General features: G+C 44.3%; 1 long non-coding RNA gene across 2 annotated transcripts in view; it reads right to left on the bottom strand.

Annotated features, from left to right (window-relative positions):
- Positions 1 to 18,573: 18,573 nt before the first annotated feature.
- Positions 18,574 to 20,744, bottom strand: part of LOC128118252 (uncharacterized) — a 69,034-nt gene continuing 66,863 nt past the window's right edge. For both annotated transcript variants that reach the window (XR_008221080.1, XR_008221079.1), the window contains one exon: positions 18,574 to 20,224. This is a non-coding gene — a long non-coding RNA (uncharacterized LOC128118252). The remainder of the gene's footprint in view (positions 20,225 to 20,744) is intronic.

Genomic DNA, 20,744 nt, shown 5'->3' on the forward strand with positions numbered 1-20,744 from the left:
TGTATCTATAGTCAGCTGAAGTGTCCAGCCCTCCACACCCCTGGCACCTCATCTCATCCCCTAGCAACTTTCCAGTACTCCAAGGTAGTCTCTGGCATTCACAGTGGACAAATCAGAGGTCAGGAGTGACCACCTTCCCATGCCCACCCTGGCTTCCAAGTGGCATGATTCCATACGCTCCTTGCTACAGCCGAGAGGCTTCCACATAAGGTCACCACCCAGCACAGGTTGTCAAGCAGACCTGGAAAGACTAGTGAGGGCTTGGAAGACAAATGATGATGAGAGGTGATGGGCAACGGCTGAGCTCTGAGACAGTCCCACCATGGGCACGACTGTCTACGCAGCATGTGGATCTTCAGCAACACGGGACCCACACCCTCAAGGCTCCATGGGATCGTCCATTTTGTCCACAGGTAAAAGACTGAAATAGAAACCCAGGAGAGGGAGTTAGAGTGGGGCCGGCCACTCTTCAGCAGCTGGCTGGAAACCAGTGTCTCCAGTGTCCCAGGGAGAGCTGGAAAGATTCAAATGGACTGGACTCACAGGTACCAGATGTCAGCAGGGTCTTAGTGTCCTTGTGCTTAGCTTGGAGAGGTTTCTACTGGGTAATGTCCCAGCACTATTAAGTTTGAACCCCCCCCCCCCCCCCCCCCCCCCCCCCCCCCCCCCGCCCCAGGCAGTGTCTCCAGAACCATATGGAGGGATGGATCTGCAGGAGAGTCTGGGCCTCATATGCAAGAGTTCCTTGTCTCCAGGGACCATTTGCGTGCTAGGAGGAATTTGCTAAGAAAAAACATTTAGTAGCTAGCAAGAGGAAGGATGAATCCCAGGACCCATGTGACAATGGGACCCTGTGACAGTGAAACTGACTCTCTGCAAACTTTCCTGGGAAATAAAGCTCTGCACATGGAAGCTAGGCACAAAGCTGACCCACAGAGCCCTCCATAAGGCATTCATAAAATGCAGAGAGGGGCTAATTGCCTGCTCCAGAAACACAGCAGGGAGGGAACAGAGAGCAATGGCACAGCCCTGGAGGGCTGTCCCTACTCAGAAAGACTGACCTTTGCTTTAAGAGAGATCTAGCCGAATTTGAATTAAAGTGCTGGGGTGGTAGTGGAAGGAGGAGGGCAAACGGAACCAGCTGGAAAATCATGAATTCTGGGCATTGTTTATTGTGTGGTGACTGTGCGTCAAAGTCTGGATTAAACAGGAGGGAGGGTGTTGGTGGCCTTCAGCTCAGTGTACAGCTCTTCTGTAGTAAGACAATGGATATTGGTCAACATTATTGTTTCCTAATTTTACTTCCATGGAGAACCTGAGGCAAACACTACCACTTCCAGGGTTGGATTATGTGTGTCTGCTTGTGTGTGTGTGTGTGTGTGTGTGTGTGTGTGTGTGTGTGTGTGTGTGTGTGTACCTGTAGATCTCTGTGTGTGCATGCTTGTCTGTGCATATGTGTGTAGGCTGGAAGCCAATGAGATGTCTTTTGCAATTGTTCTCACCCTCACTTTTTGAGACAGTCTCCTGTTGAACCTGGTGCTCAATGATCCAGCTAGACTAGCTGGCCTAGACAGCTCTAGCGACCCTGCTGTATCTCCTCCCTGGGGCCGGGATTAGGGGTATACGCTGGCACACTCAGATTTACATGGATACTGGGATCTGAACTCAGGTCCTCATGCTCACATGGCAAATAGTTCACTGGCTGAGCCATCTCTCCAGCCCCTAGATGTTCTCTTTGCAGGATTCAAGGAAGAGATTCTCTACTCTCCATTCAACTTCAATTGTCATAAAATAAAAAATGGTGATCTTGTGTTACAACTATTGGTGAGTCCTTACTGAAGGTGAAGTTTTATCCTCTGAATTGGGCTTGGTTGCTGGAATGTGTGAGCTAACAATGCAGCTGTAGAGTAACATGATTCCTAGGGAGAAGCAAGTTAACACATAAATCATCTTTAGCTAATCATTTCCTCTTTGGGGAGAACAGTTCTAAACACAATTCCTACTTATATGCATCATAAAAAAGAGGTGGTGTGGGCCTTATTGAAAGGTCTTGGGTTATTAGGGGTGTTGCCTTTGAAGAGGGAATCCTTAATTCTAGCAAGAGTAGTCAATTATAAAAGTAAACCCAATCCATAGATTGTTTTCTAGCTTCCTGATTTCACTTCCTCCTGAACATTCCCACCAGGATGTCGTCTACCAGGGGTCCCTCACAAGAGTCTGGAGAGTAAAGCTAACTAGCCTGCGGCTCAATCTCCCACATGGAGGACTAAATATCCCTCCTCCATGAAGCCAATTTGCCTCAGCTATTTCCTTACAGTTACACCAAACTGACTCCCTGGGCTTCACTGTTGTGTTACTCCGTAACTCGCTGAGCTTAACAGAGACCCAACTTCCTCGTGAACCATTGCAATTGGCGTCATAGGTGTGACCCTGGGCTGGGGGTGTATCAGTCTATAGAGGGCTTGCCTAGCATGCATGAGGCCCTGGGTTTAATCACTAGCCCTGAATAGATGGCATGGCGGCACATATATATATATAATCCCAGCACTTGAAAAGTGGAGGCAGGAGCATTAGAAGTTCAAGGTCATTATTGGAACTAGCAGCTCTATATGACATGATCCTTGTAAAATAATTACTGTTTCAACAGGACACGAAACTGTTAAATCCTCTCATTCACACACACACACACACACACACACACACACACACACACACACACGCACACACATACACACACATGCACACGAGTGTGTGTATATATATACACACATACACACACACACGTGTGTGTGTAAATAATATACCATTATAAAGGAGAATTGTAAAATGCAGCCCCTGGTAAGTCAACCACACCAGTGGAAGACCACTTATCCAAGAATATTTGGGCAGCACAAACTGGTATTGGTGAGTTTAAAGATAAAAAGGACACAGATTTGGATGGGTGAAAAGGGACAGATCTGGGAGGAGTTTTGGGGGGGTGAATGTGATCAACACGTTGTATGAAACTCTCAAAAACACTAGTGAAATGGTTTTTTAAATGAGTGGCATAAAACAGTCCAGTAGTTGGCCTTAAATGAATGCTACTTCTTAATCCAAAGGGGACAAATGTTTTTAAAGGTAGCAGACATGCTATTAAAAACAAATGGCAAGATGAGATTTCAGGAGATTATAAACTAATTTAAGCTTTTAAAATATAAAGTACAGACCTGAGCTCAAAAGCATAATTTGGCCAGACAAAATTGCTGGGAATTTGCCTTCTCTTAACTCATTTTGCAACAAAACGCCAGCCCCTCTTTCCATTTCCCCTGCTCTCCCTTCCTGGGCTGGGGCCTCGGAGAGGGCTGCCACGTTGTCCCTGCCCAGGGCTGACTTAGCCAGAGGAGAATGCTCCGGGCTATTTCTGTCAGGGGCCTCCAAGCACAGTCTTCCTGAGACCTGGAAAATGATGCCCAGCTCCAGTGGAGACCTCAAAAGGTTTGCCACCCCGAGATTTCATATCATAACCATTGTCAAGGTCTTCCCTTCCCAAATGATTCTTGGCAAGAAATTTTTCCAGGGCTTGTCCATTCAAATTTATCAAACACCAAAAGTGTAAGCTGGAATGAGACTTTTCAATTTTCGATGCCTTCCACTTCTACCCTGTTGATGTGAAAACTAGGTCTTTCATGGCTGCCCCTGTCTCTTCAGCGGGACTTCTTCCTCACTACCCTCTGGGAACCCAAGGTTCCTATTCCCCAGAAAAACTGCCTCCCCCAGTGCTGCTCCCGCACTTCCATGGTTACTGTGGGGTGATTGAACCATTGTGAAGCTTGTTAAGGAGGAAAAGATCAAGGTGCTAATCAATCTGAATGCCACCTTGTTCTAGACATTTACATACTGGTTAAAATTTGAAAAGAATTGTCCAGGAATTTCAAGTTCCTCTTTGTGATAAAACAGAAGCACCCTAGTCTCTTTCTCTTGCTCTCTCTCTCTCTCTCTCTCTCTCTCTCTCTCTCTCTCTCTCTCTCTCTCATTTTTTGTTTTGGGCACCAGAGGCATAATCTTTCCTCATAGTCATTTGCTGAAGGTGAATCTTGTCCACCATTTTTTTCTGGTCCTCTGCTAGAGGGGTACCATTCTGGTATTCTTCCCACCCTCGTACTTGGAAGTTCTGTCAACTCTTGATGTTGCCTCCGCATTGCAGAAGACCCAGCCCAGTCTTTCAATCCATTTTAATCATGTCACATCAAATGCTTTGGTAACTGCTTGGAGCTTTAACCCTGGTGTTCTCAGGAGCCTGGGGATTTAGATGGAAATGTATGTTTTAATCAAATGCAACACAAGACCTACAAAATGGAGACTGCAGTTAACCAAGGTGTTGAAAGTAACTCATTTAGAATGTATAGAGTGGGGATATTGGGCATCCAGAGAGAAGAGAATGACCCTGAAAAGGTGAATATATCAGTGGAGTAGAGCTTCCAGGAAAAATGATGGACAGGCAGTAAACAGCCAAGGAAAGGGTCGTGGAATGCTTACAACCCCCGATTGTTTTTTTTTTTTTTTTTTTTCAGTAAATCAGTGAGTCTCCTGGGTCAGAGAGGGAAGATGGGTCATCCAGAAGTTAGCTATATGGATTTGCTAATCTCAAATTCATACATTGAAGACCTAGACAGTACTTGGAAATGAAATCCTCAGAGGTAAGGATAAACATATGATAACTTATGAGATAAACTTATAGGATCTATGTCTCTAAGAGGATGAGGCTGGCAAGTATCACAAAGAGGAAAGTAAATGTGAGCATGTTTCTAGGAGGAGGTGGTCTGGAAGTTGGGAAAGGGATTCTGGGAAGAAGCCAGTCAGCTGTCCTTTGCTTTGACCCCAGCCTCCAGAGCTATGAAAATGAGCCATGCTCTGTATGAGCTGCTCCTCTGTAGAACTGAGTGTCACTGACATGCTTCCCTTTGGCTATCTATCCAGAGTCTGCCACTCTGACAACACTGTGAGAAAGAACTGGAAGTGCCATCAAAATAACCAAGCACCCAAACTCTAGTTCCATTAAGTTTTAGGGATCCTGAGAGTACATCTTTCAACAGTCCAGACATGGTCCTTGGTGCTCAGGGTCACACCAGCTCGAATGCACCCCTGAACTGGATTCTGAAAACCTGGTTCTCCTCTATAAACCTTGGAACACAGAAGTCTCTACTGGTTCACTTGTTATGAGAAGTAAATGAGGTGATTGAGGAGGGGGCTCTGCCAGGGTGGAACCCTGCAAGGTGGCATGGTATGAAGGTCTACACTTAAGGGATGTGACAACATTCCTGCAGTCTAGATGTCTGAGCAGCTGGCCAGTCCTCCCACAGCATGAAAGGACGCTCCTGCCAGCAGCTGAATGACTCTAGTCTGCCAAGATGCTAGTGCCTGGGTCCTTCTTTCCTGGATCCTCTTAAGAGTAGAGTCCTCATTTGGTCACTCCTACTTCATGGCTACTTGTCTAAGACCTAGTCGACAAGAAGACAGAGTTAGTGGGTGGTGGGCATGTCCATTCATACTTTATTTTGCAACCATGTTCTTTCCACTCTGCCTACCTCCCCTTTGTACGGCCATCCAGTCCTGGTCCCTCAAGTTAGACACAGAGCTATGATGGTGGTCATTATAGATGAGATCTTAGAAAATTCTACTTGACAAAGACACAGGAATGCTGGGAAACACCGAAGGAAAAGGCAATGCAAATGACCAGTGCCATGTTTTTATTGTAGATTACAGGAGCCTTCATGAAGTTTGGTAAAGCCAGTTAGTATTGCTAGAAATTTTCTGGGGAAAAAGCTAATGCCAACTTCTGGATAACTTCCAAAGCTTGACAAAATGACTCAACATTGACTCCCAGGACCCATCATGAGCAGTCATGAGGTTTCTGTTCTTGAGGCATGCAGATCTTATGCTTCCTATGACAGATGGGATGAACACTTTCCTGTGGAGGGCAGTGATCTGTCTCTGAAGGTTTCAAATGTATAATACTTACCTGTCAGGGATGACTTTGATGGGTGTAGTGCTTTAGTGAGACGCTAGTCCCGACGGTTTCAGAAGCTCCCTTTAGTTACATCTGAACCTCCTAGGAACCCACTGTAAACAGAAGCCATGTTACTATCCATGGTTTGTGAACAAAAATCCAAAATACTTCTTTTTAAATATGATACTGCTGAATGCTCTCCATCCCAGGACTTACTGCATGTTGAGTCCCAGCTTGTCCTTTGGCACCACTGAGGGTTCACATGGGGTTGGCCTGGTTCACACTGAAGCTCTACCGTTTAGATTGGCTTCAAGTTCCCCCACCTCCGAGGTCTCCTTCTCGTCGAGGCCTCTCTCCACAACAAGAACTCCTGCACCGTCCTGCCTGCGGCCCTCTTAGTGGGCACCTGTTGGCTGCACTTGGAGGCTGCCTGACCTCCGAGCCCGGCTTGCAGCTGCTATGTTGCAGTTCTCAGTGGAGGCTTGCTCCTTGTCTTTGGAGGCTGGTTTTTGCACTCAGATGGCTGCTGCCTGACCTCAGAGCCTGGCTTCCAGCAGCCATGCTCTAGTTGTCAGTAAGGCCTCGTCCCTGCTCTCAGAGCCTGGCCGCCGCTTGCCACGTAGCAGCTCTGGCAGGAGGAGGTTGAAACTCCATGCACTGGCAATGTTCCCGGAACAGCAGGAAATCTCTCAGTGTTTGTTTTTGCTCTTAACAGTCAAAATTCTTTGACTCCGAAATGATTTCCAGGAATTACAGTATGAGAACTTAATATGTGTGCCTTTATTTTCTTCAAAAAAAAAAAAAAATAGTAAAAATGAAACCAGGGCAGAGGTCATAAGTGGGTGTCTGCATGCTGGCATGTGTTGCTTGGGAGCTGGCAAACATTTGCCCATAGTCTACTCCGACGGGCATTTTCAGTTTAATGGCTTTTTTTTCTGGAAGCAATTCAAGCAGTGAGAATAATGTTGGGCTATGAGGTGCAGGAAGGACTTGGGAGATGGCCCTGATTCTTCTTTGTCTTAGAACTCCCAGCCAAATGGTCTGGAGTTCCTCAGCGCTTGGTGTCAACTTTCTCCACTTTCCCATGTCAGAGTTACTGCAGTAAAAGCCTCCAGCCCTGACAACCGTCTCATGGTGACTGCTGAGTCGCCAAGCAGGGCTGTGGGGTATCTCGATGTGAGGACTCAGGATGAGGCAAATTTGGCCGGGGGCCCTTGGAGAAATCATCTGGCCAATTTCCGAACTCTCTTCTTGGTTTTATAAAATGCCACTTTCCAGGGAACCTGTCCTCCTCTGCCCTACACCCCCCAGCTCCTCTCTTTGTTTCTCTCCCCTTCATTGGCGCAGCTCTTCCTGGCCTCCAAGCTACCTGCTATTCCTTGTCTCTGTCTTATTTAATAATCTCCTTATTAATTTATCTCATCTGAATTTGTGTTCAAAGTCTCTCAAATAGTTGGCATATAAAGGTTTTCCTGTAAATACTTGTGAAAGGATTTATGCGGAAGCAGGATAGTTTGGTAGTCTGGGGTTCTGCAGGAGGGCCCAAATGAATGACATTCACCAGCTTTCTGTTACGGAAAGGATATATCTGTGATCTCAACTTGCAGGAGAGGTGGCGGGAGAGAGGGAGATGATGCAGCGGGCAGGGGTGTGGGTGGGCAAGACAGAACCACTAAAAGGGTAAAGGACCTAGACTGATGTTTCCCAGAGAATTCAGTGAGTTGTAAGTCTGTGAAAATGTAGGTAACCTGCCCAGCTCTTAGAGAAATCCAAATCAAATCTACCTATAAGAAAACTAAATGAGCAATGATAAGACTGGGTAATTGATGAGGACAATGATGACATTGACAATGCTCACACAGATGGAGGAGGAAGGGGAGGGGAGGGGGGAGACGGACAGTGAGGAGGTAGCAGGAGCTGCAGACACACCACTGATATGTCAGAAGACATCATGTGACATATAAATGTTGAGAGGACGTAACTGACTGTAAAACTATTCTTCAACCACAAAGATAAGACGAAGAATTTTCAGACAAACATTTTTTTTTCTTCATCAGCCTCCACCCCATTGCTCAGTTCAGAATGTTCAGCAGGCAGAAGGAAAATGATAACTCCTAGAAACTCAGAAAGAGGGGTGCCCAAGGCAAGCTAGGGTCTACTTCTGCTGATGAGAATTTGTTCAGTTCTGATGACCCTAAAATAAAACAGAATTAAAACATGTCCAAATTAGCACAGAACGGGGAGGGTCGTCACGTCACGTTGAAGTGTTATGAGGTCCTGGCAACAGTAATAGCTTACATTAATTAGAATTAAACTCAGAATGTGTGTCTTGCTCTTTGGCTTATGCTTTAAAAGAATAGTAAAGAATGATAATAATTAAAATTAGCACACTTGATTAATATAGAAATAATGAAAGTAGCAAAGGGAAAGTAGTTGAGAGGGAGATAAAGGAAATTAGGATGAGAGTTTAAATCCAAATATAGTAGGGATGATGTTATACTAATCCATCAAAAATATTCAGAGGTCAAAATTAAGGAAAGATATCATGGAAAGGGAAGACATTCCTAACATTACTAGATAAGAAAGATGATACTATGATATATATTTTTTTTCTAGGAATGTCTGTAGAAGATACACTGATTCTCAGTATAAATAAAATTTAGGTTTTAATTTAACAAAGGTCTATTTAGGACATCTCAAAGTGGTTTCAGAATACATCAAGCAAAGATGGACACGAAGAGACAGTTCAGGACCCGTAAGTACACGAGAGCAATCCAGTACTGTAACTGAGGAAACTGGCCGAGAGAGAGCAGCGAAGTGCAGTGATGAGCAGCTGGGGGACAGACCCCCTTGGCGGACACCTCGGCCTCAGGCTGTTGGAGCCACCAGCAAATACTAGGCTGAGAGGAACAGAACAGAGGGCTGCTTCTTGGTTCTTGAGGTGGCACATCTGCTCAGAGAGGCACCCTAAGATCAGAGCTCCCCATGGTGTTCCGTTGAGGATGCTTCCCTACATCCTTCTTGTACATCCACTGTACGAGTACCATCCTCTCACTGTGGTTCACGTGATACAGAGGACCAGGAGCCCTGGGCGGTCCCTTTTACAGGGGCATCGATTGCAGTCAGGGCCTTCACCCTCATGACCTCATCACCCACAACACCAACACATTAGGGGTAAGAATTTCAACATCTGAATTTTAGAGTTCATTGACATTCTGCCCACAGCAGCACACGCAGACATGGCTGAGTATGCATTCCGGTTGAGAGCACAGAGAAGATTTTCCCAAATTAACTATGCTGATACAGGAGTGAAACCTCCCAGGGTTCCCTGCCTCCAGAGTAGACCATCCCCGTGCCCTTTTCCCATCCACACACAGCTCTGTTTCCTGCCCTTGCCTCATTGCTTGACCAGAATTCTCTGATGTGACTCAGCAAACCATGACCTCTCTTCTATGATGCTGTTGTTGATGGGTGTGTTATTTCAGTCAACCGCCTGGTTCAGTTCAGTTTTGTCTGTCCAGTCTCTCTTGGTTCAGCTCTTCCCCAGCTCCACAGCATCAGGCAAGGAAGCTGCCATGCTGTCTTGGACCCTGTAGAGCCTTAGCATCTCCCCACATCTGCTCTCATCTCCTGTGAAATCAACATCCATCTTGCACTCATAATTGTAGCATGAATCTTAAATGATCGTACTAATAAAAACAAATCTGGAACCAGGTATTGGGGTGAACACTGGAAGATCAGTGAAGCAGAACAAGCCACAGCCACCTCACCTCGCCAGTTCCTCAGCTGACTCTGTTTCCTCAGACTGGAAGCCTCTGTGTCCTTATCCAAATGGATCTCAACTGAACTGTTTCTCAAAAGCCTGAAAGCTTAACCAGCCAAAAGCTTCTAGTTTCTGGTCTTCACGCCTTATTACCTTTCTGCTTTCTGTCATCACTTCCTGGGATTAAAGGCTCTTGCTACCACACCTGGCTGTTTCCAGTGTGGCTTTGAACTCACAGAGATCTGGATGGATCTCTGTCTCTGGAATGCTAGGATTAAAGGTGTGTGTGCCACCATTTTCTGACCTCTATATCTAGTGGCTGTTCTGTTCTCTGACCCCAGATAAGTTTATTAGGGTGCACAATATTTTGTAGAACACAATATCACCACACATGATAGCCACCAGACATGCAACTCTGACCTCCATGGCTCTGGTGGCCTCTTCACTGTGCACCTAGCCAATGTCAGCTCTCACTTTACCATCCTGTAGCCGTCTGCTTTACCATTTGTGGTGCTCAGCCATGCTGGTTCTGTGTCAGTTCCCTGACCCACTCATTCTGTTCCAGCCCCTGGTGTGTGCATGTCCTCCACTCTGGTAGAGCCCTTCCTCTCTTCTTCACTCACATCTCTTTCCATTCCTCATGTGGCACTTCCTGGGCTCCTGAACTGGCCTTGCTTCTCATTCTCCCCTCTCCCTCTCTCCTCGCACGTTCTTCTCTCTTCCCTTTCTCTCCCTGACAATATCTTTCCCATCTCTTCCCATCTTTCTCTCCATTTCTCCATCTCTCTCCTCCCTCTTCAACACATGCAACACGATCCAGTTCTGGGTCATTCTGGCAGAGGAATAGCAACAGGGGCATGTCTAAAGTGAGGGTCTGCATAGGATGATCAGGAGAGGCGTGAAGGAGCTTTCACAGGTTCCAGGATCAATGGGCTTCACATGTCCTTTGTTCAGATTAAGACGCTCTAATCCTCTGCAGCCATGGACCCTGAGACTGACAGACCACAGTTTCTTGCATTCTCCATTACGGTCATTCCAGAAGCAGCCTTTGATTCAGTTGAGCATTATTCAGTTTCCATGAGATTGTAGGTTTTCTGTAGTTTTTGTTGTTGTTGAAACCTAACTTTAAACCATGGTGGTCTGATAGAATACAGGAGGTTATTTCAATTGTTTTGTATCTGTTGAGATTTGCTTTGTGGCCAAGTATGTGGTCAATTTTAGAGAAGGTTCCATGGGGTGCTGAGAAGAAGGTATATTCTTTTTTGTTAGGATGGAATGTTCTGTAGATATCAATTAAGTCCATTTGAGTCATAACATCAGTTAAGTCTTTTATTTCTCTGTTAAGTTTTGATTTGGCAGATCTGTCCAGTGGTGAGAGTGGGGTGTTGAAGTCTCCCACTATTAATGTGTGGGGTTTTATATGTGATTTAAGCTTTAGTAATGTTTCTTTTACATATGTGGGTGCCCTTGTGTTTGGGGCATAAATGTTCAGAATTGAAACTTCATCTTAGTGGATCTTTCCTGTGATGAGTATGTAATGTCCTTCTTGATCTCTTTTGATTGATTTTAGTTTGAAGTCTATTCTGCTGGATATTAGAACAGCTACACCAGCTTGCTTCTTAAGACCATTTGATTGGAAAGACTTTTCCCAGCCTTTTATTCTTAGGTAGTGTCTATCTTTGAATTTGAGGTGTGTTTCTTGTATGTAGCAGAAAGATGGGTCCTGCTTTTGTATCCATTCTGTTAGCCTGTGTCTTTTTATAGGTGAATTAAGTTCATTGATGTTAAGGGATATTAATGACCAGTGATTGTTCATTCCTGTTATTTTTTGGTGGTGTGTGTGTGTGCTTCTCTTCTTTGGGTTTACTGCTGTGGGGTTATCTATTGCCTGTGTTTTCGTGGGTGTATCTGACTTCCTTAGGTTGGAATTTTCCTTCTAGTGCTTTCTGTAGGGCTGGGTTTGTGGATAAGTATTGTTTAAATCTGGCTTTGTCTTGGACTGTCTTGTTCACTCCGTCTATGATGATTGAAAGTTTTGTTGGGTATATTAGTCTAGACTGGCATCCATGGTCTCTTAGTGTCTGCATTACATCTGTCCAGGTCCTTCTGGCTTTTAAAGTCTCCATTGAGAAATTGGGTGTTATTCTGATGGGTTTTCCTTTATAAGTCACTTGGCCTTTTTCCTTTGCTGCTCTTAATATTTTTCCTTTATTCTGTACATTTAGTTGTTTAATTATTATGTGGCGAGGGGACTTTTTGGGGGGGTCTAGTCTGCTTGGTGTTCTATAGGCTTCTTGTATCTTCACAGGCATTTCCTTCTTCAAGTTGGGAAAGTTTTCTTCTATGATCTTGTTGAATATATCTTCTGTGCCTTTGAGTTGGTATTCTTCTCCTTCCTCTATCCCTATTATTTGTAGGTTTGGTCTTTTCATGGTGTTCCAGATTTCTTGGACATTTTGTGTTATAATTTTTTTGGCATTGGTATTTTCTTTGACTTGACGAATCCATTTCCTCTATTGTATCCTCTACACCGGAGATCCTCTCTTCCATCTCTTGTATTCTGTTGGTTATGCTTGCTTCTGTGTTTCCTGTTCGTTTACTCAGATTTTCTAGTTCCAGCATTCCCTCTCTTTGTGTCTTCTTCATCATTTCTGTTTCCCTTTTCAGGTCTTAGACTGTTTCCCTCACCTGTTTCATTGCTTTCTCATGGCTTTCTTTAAAGGATTTATTGTTTTCTTCTGCTTTATTTGTCTTTTCCTCTAGTTTTTTATAGAGTTCTTCCCATTTTTTGTTTGACTTTTCATTTTCTTTGTTGATTTCCTCCACTTTTTTGTTTATCTCTTTCTTAATTTCATTTTTTATTTTTTTCTTTAAAGGCCTCTCGCATCTTCATGATGTTATTCTTAAGGTTGCTTTCTTTTGCTTCTTCCACTTTGTGATGTTCAAGTCTTGCTGTTGGAAGAGGGCTAGGTTCTGGTGATGCTGTGTTGCTCTTTATGTTGTTGTATGTACTTCTGCTTTGACGTCTGCCCATCTCCTCCTCTAATGGGTGTAAGAGGTGCCTGTGTCTGAGTGAGTTGCTATTGGTCCGCTCTGTGCTTGTTGTGGTTGTGTCTCAGGGGGCCCTTCTGGGTCTAATCTTAGCTCTTGGTCTAATTGGAGCAGGCAGATTCTGTGTCTCAGGGAGCTACTCTAGGGTCAACACAAACTAGTTGATTCTGTGAGTCACAGATGCTTTCTTGGTCTTCTCAGGACTCTTGGTCCAGTCAGAGCTAACTGATTCTGTGTTTCAGGGAGCCTCTCTTGGTCCAATGAGAGGTGGTGGATTCTACTTCTCAGAAAGCCACTCTTGGTCTAATCAGGGCTGGCAGATTCCCTGTCTGCTGAGTTTACTCTTGGTCCAATGACGGCTTTTTGTCCAATGAGAGCTCTCTCTTTCTCTGGACTGGATGGGAGTACTCTGGGCTAGATGGGAGCTCTCTGGGCTGCATGGGAGCTCTATGGGCCAGATGGGAGCTCTCTGGGCCAGATGGGAGCTCTGGGCCAGATGGGAGCTGGGGGCTGGTCTCTAAGTCTCAGGAAGTGGCAGTAGTCTCAGGTGGATGGGTGTGGGGGCAGAGCGTGTAGATTGCAGGGTCCGCTGGGGGGGTCTTTCTTATTCTTGAAGCCTCTGCCAACATGTAGCCCATAATTTCCACAGAATTTGCTCACAGGTGGACAAAGGATGCATGTGTAAGTACTGCTGGGAGAGCAGCGGCACAGGTTATCTGTGCATCCCCAGCACAGTTAAAGGATGGCAGAAGTAGACACAGATTTTTGTCAGAATGTGTTTTGTTGGTCACCTGTTTCTAAGTGATGGATGCTTATCCTGAGCTATGCTATCACAGTTTGGAGTTCAGCTTCATGTGTTTATTCCGAGCAGCTGGTGGTTTTCCCACACCATGACCATTCTAATGTCTGAGCTGTGAATGAAGCCATGTTTACTGGGAAAGGACACTCTGCTTTGCTTCTCAGAAGTAGTCCCAAGTGAGTTCTCAAGGCTGGATACACTTCCACAAGTAAACAGTGCCAGGACAAATTAGCACACTGCCTGTGTGACACAGTACAGCTGGGATGGCTGCCTGTCCCTGGGTCCTTCAGCCGGGCTAACATGAAGAGAAGTTTACAGAGACAGGAGGAAACAGATCCTTCACCTGTGGATGCTTTGAACTACCTGTGCCACAGAACCACCATGGGCATGACCCTTCTGCTCTCAGAATCACCTCCCACTTGAAGGAACTGTCCCACCTACAGGCTTTGTGTCAGAGAATACAACCCACCCTATTCCCACAGCACATTTGCCGAGGTGTTCAGAATTCCTCTTTCATACAATTTCAATGACCTGGAATCTAACATTACCTTTAAGACTCAACAGTAAAACTGCAGCACATCAGAACTGGGAATTTTTCTGGAGGTAAGAGGTGTTCAGAAGGACCCTGTGACCATTGATGCCCCCCAAATTTACTTTAAAAGATGGTATCTCCCACAGGCATCCGACCTCAGACACAGGTGCACTTTGCACTTACAGATTGTGTGCCCCAAGCCCTTAAGACTTCCCAAACACCAGTCCTGACTTCTGCCGACTGTTTCCTCAGTCTGGCCTGGAAACCTCACCAGCCAATCACGACTACATGAGTTATCTGCCAACACAACAGTTGGCATAACCAAAGCTTTGCCAGAGGGAAGAGTCAGGTGACACTCAGTGTTCTTTGATGGCTGAAGAACACACACACACATAGCAGATGCTGTCACTACTGATCTCAAATCATTCAGCTCCAGAACGGATACCACTGACTGAGAAAACCAGAATGGAACACAACATTCTTGCTCGACACCTAGGAACTGCAACTTCTCTTCGGAAAACAAAGCAATAGTATATGTTTTATATATTTTGCCACTGGTGTTTGAACTGCCCCTGCAACGGGGACAAAGAGATGACTGCTGTGTAAACTATGGGTGTGCTCTATTCTAATTAAATTTTATTTGTAAGAAGAAGAGCCAGGCTGGAGCTGACCCAAGGGCCTGGTTTGCTGACTCTGTTTCAGGTCAGCATAGCTAAAAAGCAGGCAGGTTCCTGACAGCAGGTGTTGGAGAGCGACAGTATGGCAGTGATTCTCCTGTGTTATCCTCTGGCTGTGTGAATATAGAATGTGGAATTCTTCAGTACTGAAGCTGAAGGCAGAATGTGACACATGTGGGTGCTCAGACTGTATCACCAAAGACACTCCAATCATGGTCAGGCTCAGGGACGCCTTGAAGCTATTTTGAGTTGTTTACCTTCTGTATTAAGGAGCTTCCCTGCAGGATGCAATGTTTCAGTCTCAGGAGAACTGCTGCATGGCAGTATGTGACATGGACAGACCTTAGGAGAAGATGGTGGCTCTTGAGCCAAACTTTGTGGAAGCACCATGTGTCCCCACTGTGCGGACCTTACAGGGAGTAGCTGAGCTCAGGATTCTTGTCTGACCAGGTTCCATGCCCCCTTTTCTGCCCTCAGCTGTTCTGTACCCAGAGGGGTCCTTGCTGATATAAGCTACATCATCAGATCTGAACCATGGTGCTAACCCTAGTCTGCATTTAAAGGCAGATCCCTCATAGTGGACCAAATGCACACAGCCAGTCATAGCAAATCAGAAAAACAATTCCTGAGGATTATAGACATCATGATTATGAAAATTTGCTTCAGAATTTAGAAAGCACTAACTGTTTGATACTAATCAGAGAAAACAGTCTGCCTTCAGTTCCATAAGTCAGCTTAAGCAGATTTGATCTTGAGACCCAGGAGTGCCTGGTTTGCAGGCATCGCCCTGAACTTGTGCATCCTCTTTAATCCTGTCAGGTTAGAAGATTCTAATTCCTATTCATATTTACTGTGTTAAGTTTCTTGGTTCCTCCCGCTCTCTTCATTCAAATAAAACTCTACCCAATGCATTCATTCTCTTGTTTTTCATGATGAAGATTCCATTTGATTCTTTTCATAATTCCCACTTTTTAGTAAGAATTTTCACCTTTATATTCTTTTCAGTGGTGTTTGCTCTTACTCGATGAAGCATGGTGTAATGACTGCTGAACAATTCAGCGAATAATCCCTAAGTCTGTGTCGTCTCTGTGTGGCATTTGCTGATCATCCTTTCTGTTGGGTTTTCGTTGAGATTCTCCTAGTTTTCTGGGTGGTTAAGAAGTTTAGTTGCATTTGGGACATTTTTTAAAGTAACTCAAGGAGTGATAAAATCCTCTGTAGGGGTTTTTGGTGGCTTATTTAAGCAGCAGCCAAACTATTCACTGCCTTTGCCTCTGTACTCACAGACTGTGTGTTCCACTTTCTCCTTGCTCCTTGGTTAAAGTCCAGGCTTTTCCTTTTTCTCAGTTGCATACTTGATTGCATGTCCCACTTCCTACCACAGTGGCCCATTTTTATAGTTTGCTACTTTACTTCAGTGAGAGAAACTATATCACAAAATAATTGTGTACAGTGTTCTTCAAAACATTGATAGCTTTACTATGGCAACCAAGATAAAGGGGTACAGCAGAGATAATAGGCATCATCTAGCTTGAGATTCTCACCCAGATGGCCCAGCTGGATGGCATGATACATCTAAGAATTATGAATGACACACAGATAAGTTTTTGCTTACATTTTGTATATATAATGGTTGATATAAACTCCCATCTCCTCCTCTCGAAGGCAAAGGCATTTCTGCATTTTTAATGTTATGAGTATATGGCTATTCAAGAGACTCAAGGCTATATATGAGACTCAAGCTAGTGTTGCTTAAGTCTTGGCAGTTCGGGAAACAGGGGCAACCTGACATGACTTGCTACTACGCCCTGTAATGCCAATTTAAATTTGCGGTTTGTTTTCTCTGTTCATGCTAATATTGCTTCACACTGTGCAAGATATTGCTGGGAAAAAATACACTAGTTTAGCACTAAGATACTAAAAAATGAATAAAAGATGTTCAAAGCTCATAAAATTCCTTTTAACTTAGAACATATGTATAGACGATGACAAGAGTATGTGTTGATTTATAGAGACAGTTTGGGAATATGATAGCTTTAAAAATATTTTTATTGGGCAGTTTCAGCTGCATTTCTGAAATGTATATTCAGATGCTTTTGAAATATTACAGGTGACAGATGTTCCAAAGTATGAGTCCAACTCAGTTTTCCATAGGACCTTTCCAGCGGTTTTCCTGTGCGAATTTCTTAGTCTTCCCTACTGTTTGTTTTGAATATTCTTCTCCACTGGGGGTAGGTTACTTCTCTGTCTGGAAAATATTTTTTTGAGCATGTAGCTTCTGGAAAGAGGCCTGTGGAATGGAAAGCAAAAGGTGGATACTGCTTATCTTGTCAAAATTGTCTGAAGTGACCAAGAAAAGACAAGTTCTGGGTTAACCTTCTTGCAGTTACAGCCCCTTCCTCTTGGAGCGCTTTTGGCTTCTAGATGTCCATTAAGTTGTTTACGTCCACTAATCAACTTGGGTTCATTCCACTCTGTACCATCAGAGTGCATTCCTCACATTTTGTGTTTCCATGGACAGCAGCTCCCCACTGCTGCCCACGAGTGCTAATGGTGACTCTGGGCTTCACAGAGGCTAGGCAAGTACTCCACTACAGATCTTTCTTTTCTCTTAGTACGTAGACTCTTGCTATACTTGATATACTGGTAAATTCAGACTATCACCATAACTACAAGGTCAGTTAAGCTCCCTTAGAGGCCCTTCCTTCAGGTTCTAGGAACCTGAGCAGTAACTGAGATCTGAGGGAACACGTTCTGTAGGTATCCAGGATGTCTTCTCTAGAAGGAAGACCTAAAAATAGCATGAGGCTCAGGTGCTTCTGCCATGACTGTAGCACCTGAGTGGGTTGCTCTGCTGTAATTGCCCTGTGACATTTATGTCACAGAGGTCTCCAGAGTTCTAAATTTGTGAACTTCCAGTATTCTACAAATACATTATATTTTTAATTAATAATATTTACTTTCTAGTCCTTTCTACCAGACTACTCTAATTTATAAGTAAGTCACTTCTATACCAACAGAAAGTTAATGTTGGCCTTGGTGGCCTCAACTGCCCAAACCTCTCCCAACATTGCATTAGTATTTACACACAAACTGATTCTCTTTTAGCAGCATTTGAGTTAGTGAGTAGAGTTGGTAGTCGTGTGGAGACACAGCTGTGGGGACTCCAACTAAGGGATGCTCCATTTCAATTGCCCTGTATGACGAGAGAGTGGCCAATTGCCCAGCCTGTTTCTGGCTGATTTGCAGCGTGTATCACACATCATTCGCGATGTAAACTTCATTGTTTAAGCTAAAGCCACTTGATATTTTATTCAAGAATACTCATCTCCAATTATACATTACGCTCTTGAGGGTAGAGACTGTCAGTTAAAATCTGTAATTATCCCTGATAAAGTCATTGAATGAAAAGATATTTTCAAAACAAAAAAGACTGCATAGTCAGCCGATGAGTGACTCAATGAATTTTAAAATTTTTGTTGAATAAAATCTAAAAGTGATTAAATTATGTTTTACTGAGGAAGTATTATATTTATTGATTGATTAATTCTGAAAATATTTATTGATTATTTGACACATTTTAGACACTTTTTAAGCATGAGACACATGAAAAAATGTTTCTGTCTGTGCTTATTTATGTAACCACATCCTTTTTTATAATTTAATTTAATTTTACATATCAGCCATGGATTCCCTTGTTCTCCCCCCCTCCCTCCCCCCTTCCTCCCAGCCCACCTCCCATTCCCATCTCCTCCATGGCAAAGACTCCCCTGAGGATTGAGTTCAACTTGGTAGATTCAGTCCAGGCAGGTCCAGTCCCCTCCTCCCAGGGTGAGCCAAGTGTCCCTGCATAAGCCCAGGTTCCAAACAGCCAGCACATGCACTGAGGACAGATCCCAGTCCCACTGCCTGGATGCCTCCCAAAGAGATCAAGCTAATCAACTGTCTCACTTATCCAGAGGGCCTGATCTAGTTGGGGGATCCTCAGCCATTGGTTCATATGGAGAATTATAGGAGAGTCCAGTACTGAGGCAGTTATCAGCAGTACAGGCACCCGGTCGTGGTAAGCCAGCATTTGATAGGCTGTTATTCACAGACTGCTAGTTGGGATAACATCATTCACCATGCAATGAAGTAACATTGAGATGTGAACATTGAACCACACTGCTATACAAATGATTCAGAATTACACAGATTACAGTGTGAGAAAGAACCCAGATGAGACATCACATCCAGAAGAAATACAAGACGAAGTACTAGTTGGGTAGAAAGGACTGTGTGCTTTCCTAGAGTCAGGCTTGGAGCAGGAACCATGGGAGAGAGGCAGTTTCAAGGATGGAGATGGCATCAGTCTCACTACCCTGTTGGCCTCATATGTGCTGACCTGCATTAAAATGGCAAATTGTACACTCCAGACACATGGAATTTATTTCCTGTCAGTACCACCTCAATATGCTTGCTAAAAATACAACAAGACATGCTTTACAGAGTTGGTAACTATCTGTGGAAATGGACACAGATGTTGGAAAAAGAATAATGAGGGACTCACACATCATGCATAACAGAGTTCTGTTTTGGTAAGAACAGACTCTTGTCTTCATGAAGACAAAGCTGGAGACTTTATTGACAGTATGGATTGTTTATTAATCATCCTGTTGTCTACAGGGTGCTTTTAGCCAGACTTAGTGTTCCACTGCCTAAGTGTGGTCTGACGTGGGACTCTGCTTTCAAGGCGAGTGCTGCCTGTTTTCCACCATATTTAATATTGATTGTAAACTTGGTCTGGTGGACCAATGCTAGTAAGCCCCCCAAACAGGAAACTTCTTATGTTGATTTTCTGCCTCTTCTCTTACATCCAAACAAGCTTTCAAAACCCAGTTGTAAAGTGTGTTATCTGAGGAGGCTAACTCCTCAGACTTGCTGAGAGATGTTATATGAGAAAGCAATTCTGTTCAAATTTAATTGAAAGACACACTTCACATAAGTTTTCTTTGTTTTGGTTTATACTTTTACTGAACATCTTCCAAAGGTCAACAATGTATAATCTACCCCATTTTGCATCACGTATTTGGTCACCAAACATGTCCTGCTTTGACCTTCTTGTAGGAGTACTAATCACCACGTACTGCACTGAGGCTCTCGGGGCCGTGAGAATGTGAGGACTGCAGAACTGCAGAACTGTAAGGAAGACCATCAAACAAGAGGACAGAAGTGTCGCCAGCTGCCGGGCTAGTTCACATTTCTATCTACATCATGCTGGGAGCTGTAAAGCTCTCTCTTTAAGAGTTGTATTCGGGGGAGTTTTTTCATTCATTTCACAGGTTCTCCATGAGCATGTATTCTGCATCAGGTCTGTTAAAGGGTGTGATCCAGGGCACCTCTCTAGGAGATGAGTAATTTCAGATGGCCGAAAGTGCTGTGAAGAAGACAAAACACAGAAGAGGAGGGTGGATGTTGACTGAAAATGCCCACTAAGCTTTGAGGGACATCAACACCGTCATAGAGCAGAAGCCACAAGTCCTAAAGTCCTGATTACCTTTGAACCCAGTGCCAGGAGCTTTCTAGAGTTAATATGGCTGCTATATGCCTGACAAGAAGTCTATAGTATGCCTAGTTCTCAGGACAGCATGGAGACATCTTAGGGACAGAGAAACTGCCAAAGTCTATCCTACCCCAAGGTTGAGTAAGCACAGTACCTTCCCCTAACCTGGGGCCCTACTGACACCCACGACATCAGCTCAAAAGGTTGTGGACTTATGAGTCCATCTACTTTCATAATTTCCAGTATCCAAACCCAGTCACTACATTGCATTCCTGATAGAGTCCGGGTAACACCTGTATAGTTTAGCAGGGAAGGGCACCTCAAGGCCAGGAGACCTGAATTCTTTGTCCCCGGGGGCCCAGAGACCTATTTCCCAGATTCCCCTAATGCTTGT

This window comes from Peromyscus californicus, unplaced genomic scaffold, assembly GCF_007827085.1.
Source record: "Peromyscus californicus insignis strain IS unplaced genomic scaffold, ASM782708v3 Scaffold_22__1_contigs__length_63687245, whole genome shotgun sequence".
Taxonomy (NCBI): domain Eukaryota; kingdom Metazoa; phylum Chordata; class Mammalia; order Rodentia; family Cricetidae; genus Peromyscus; species Peromyscus californicus.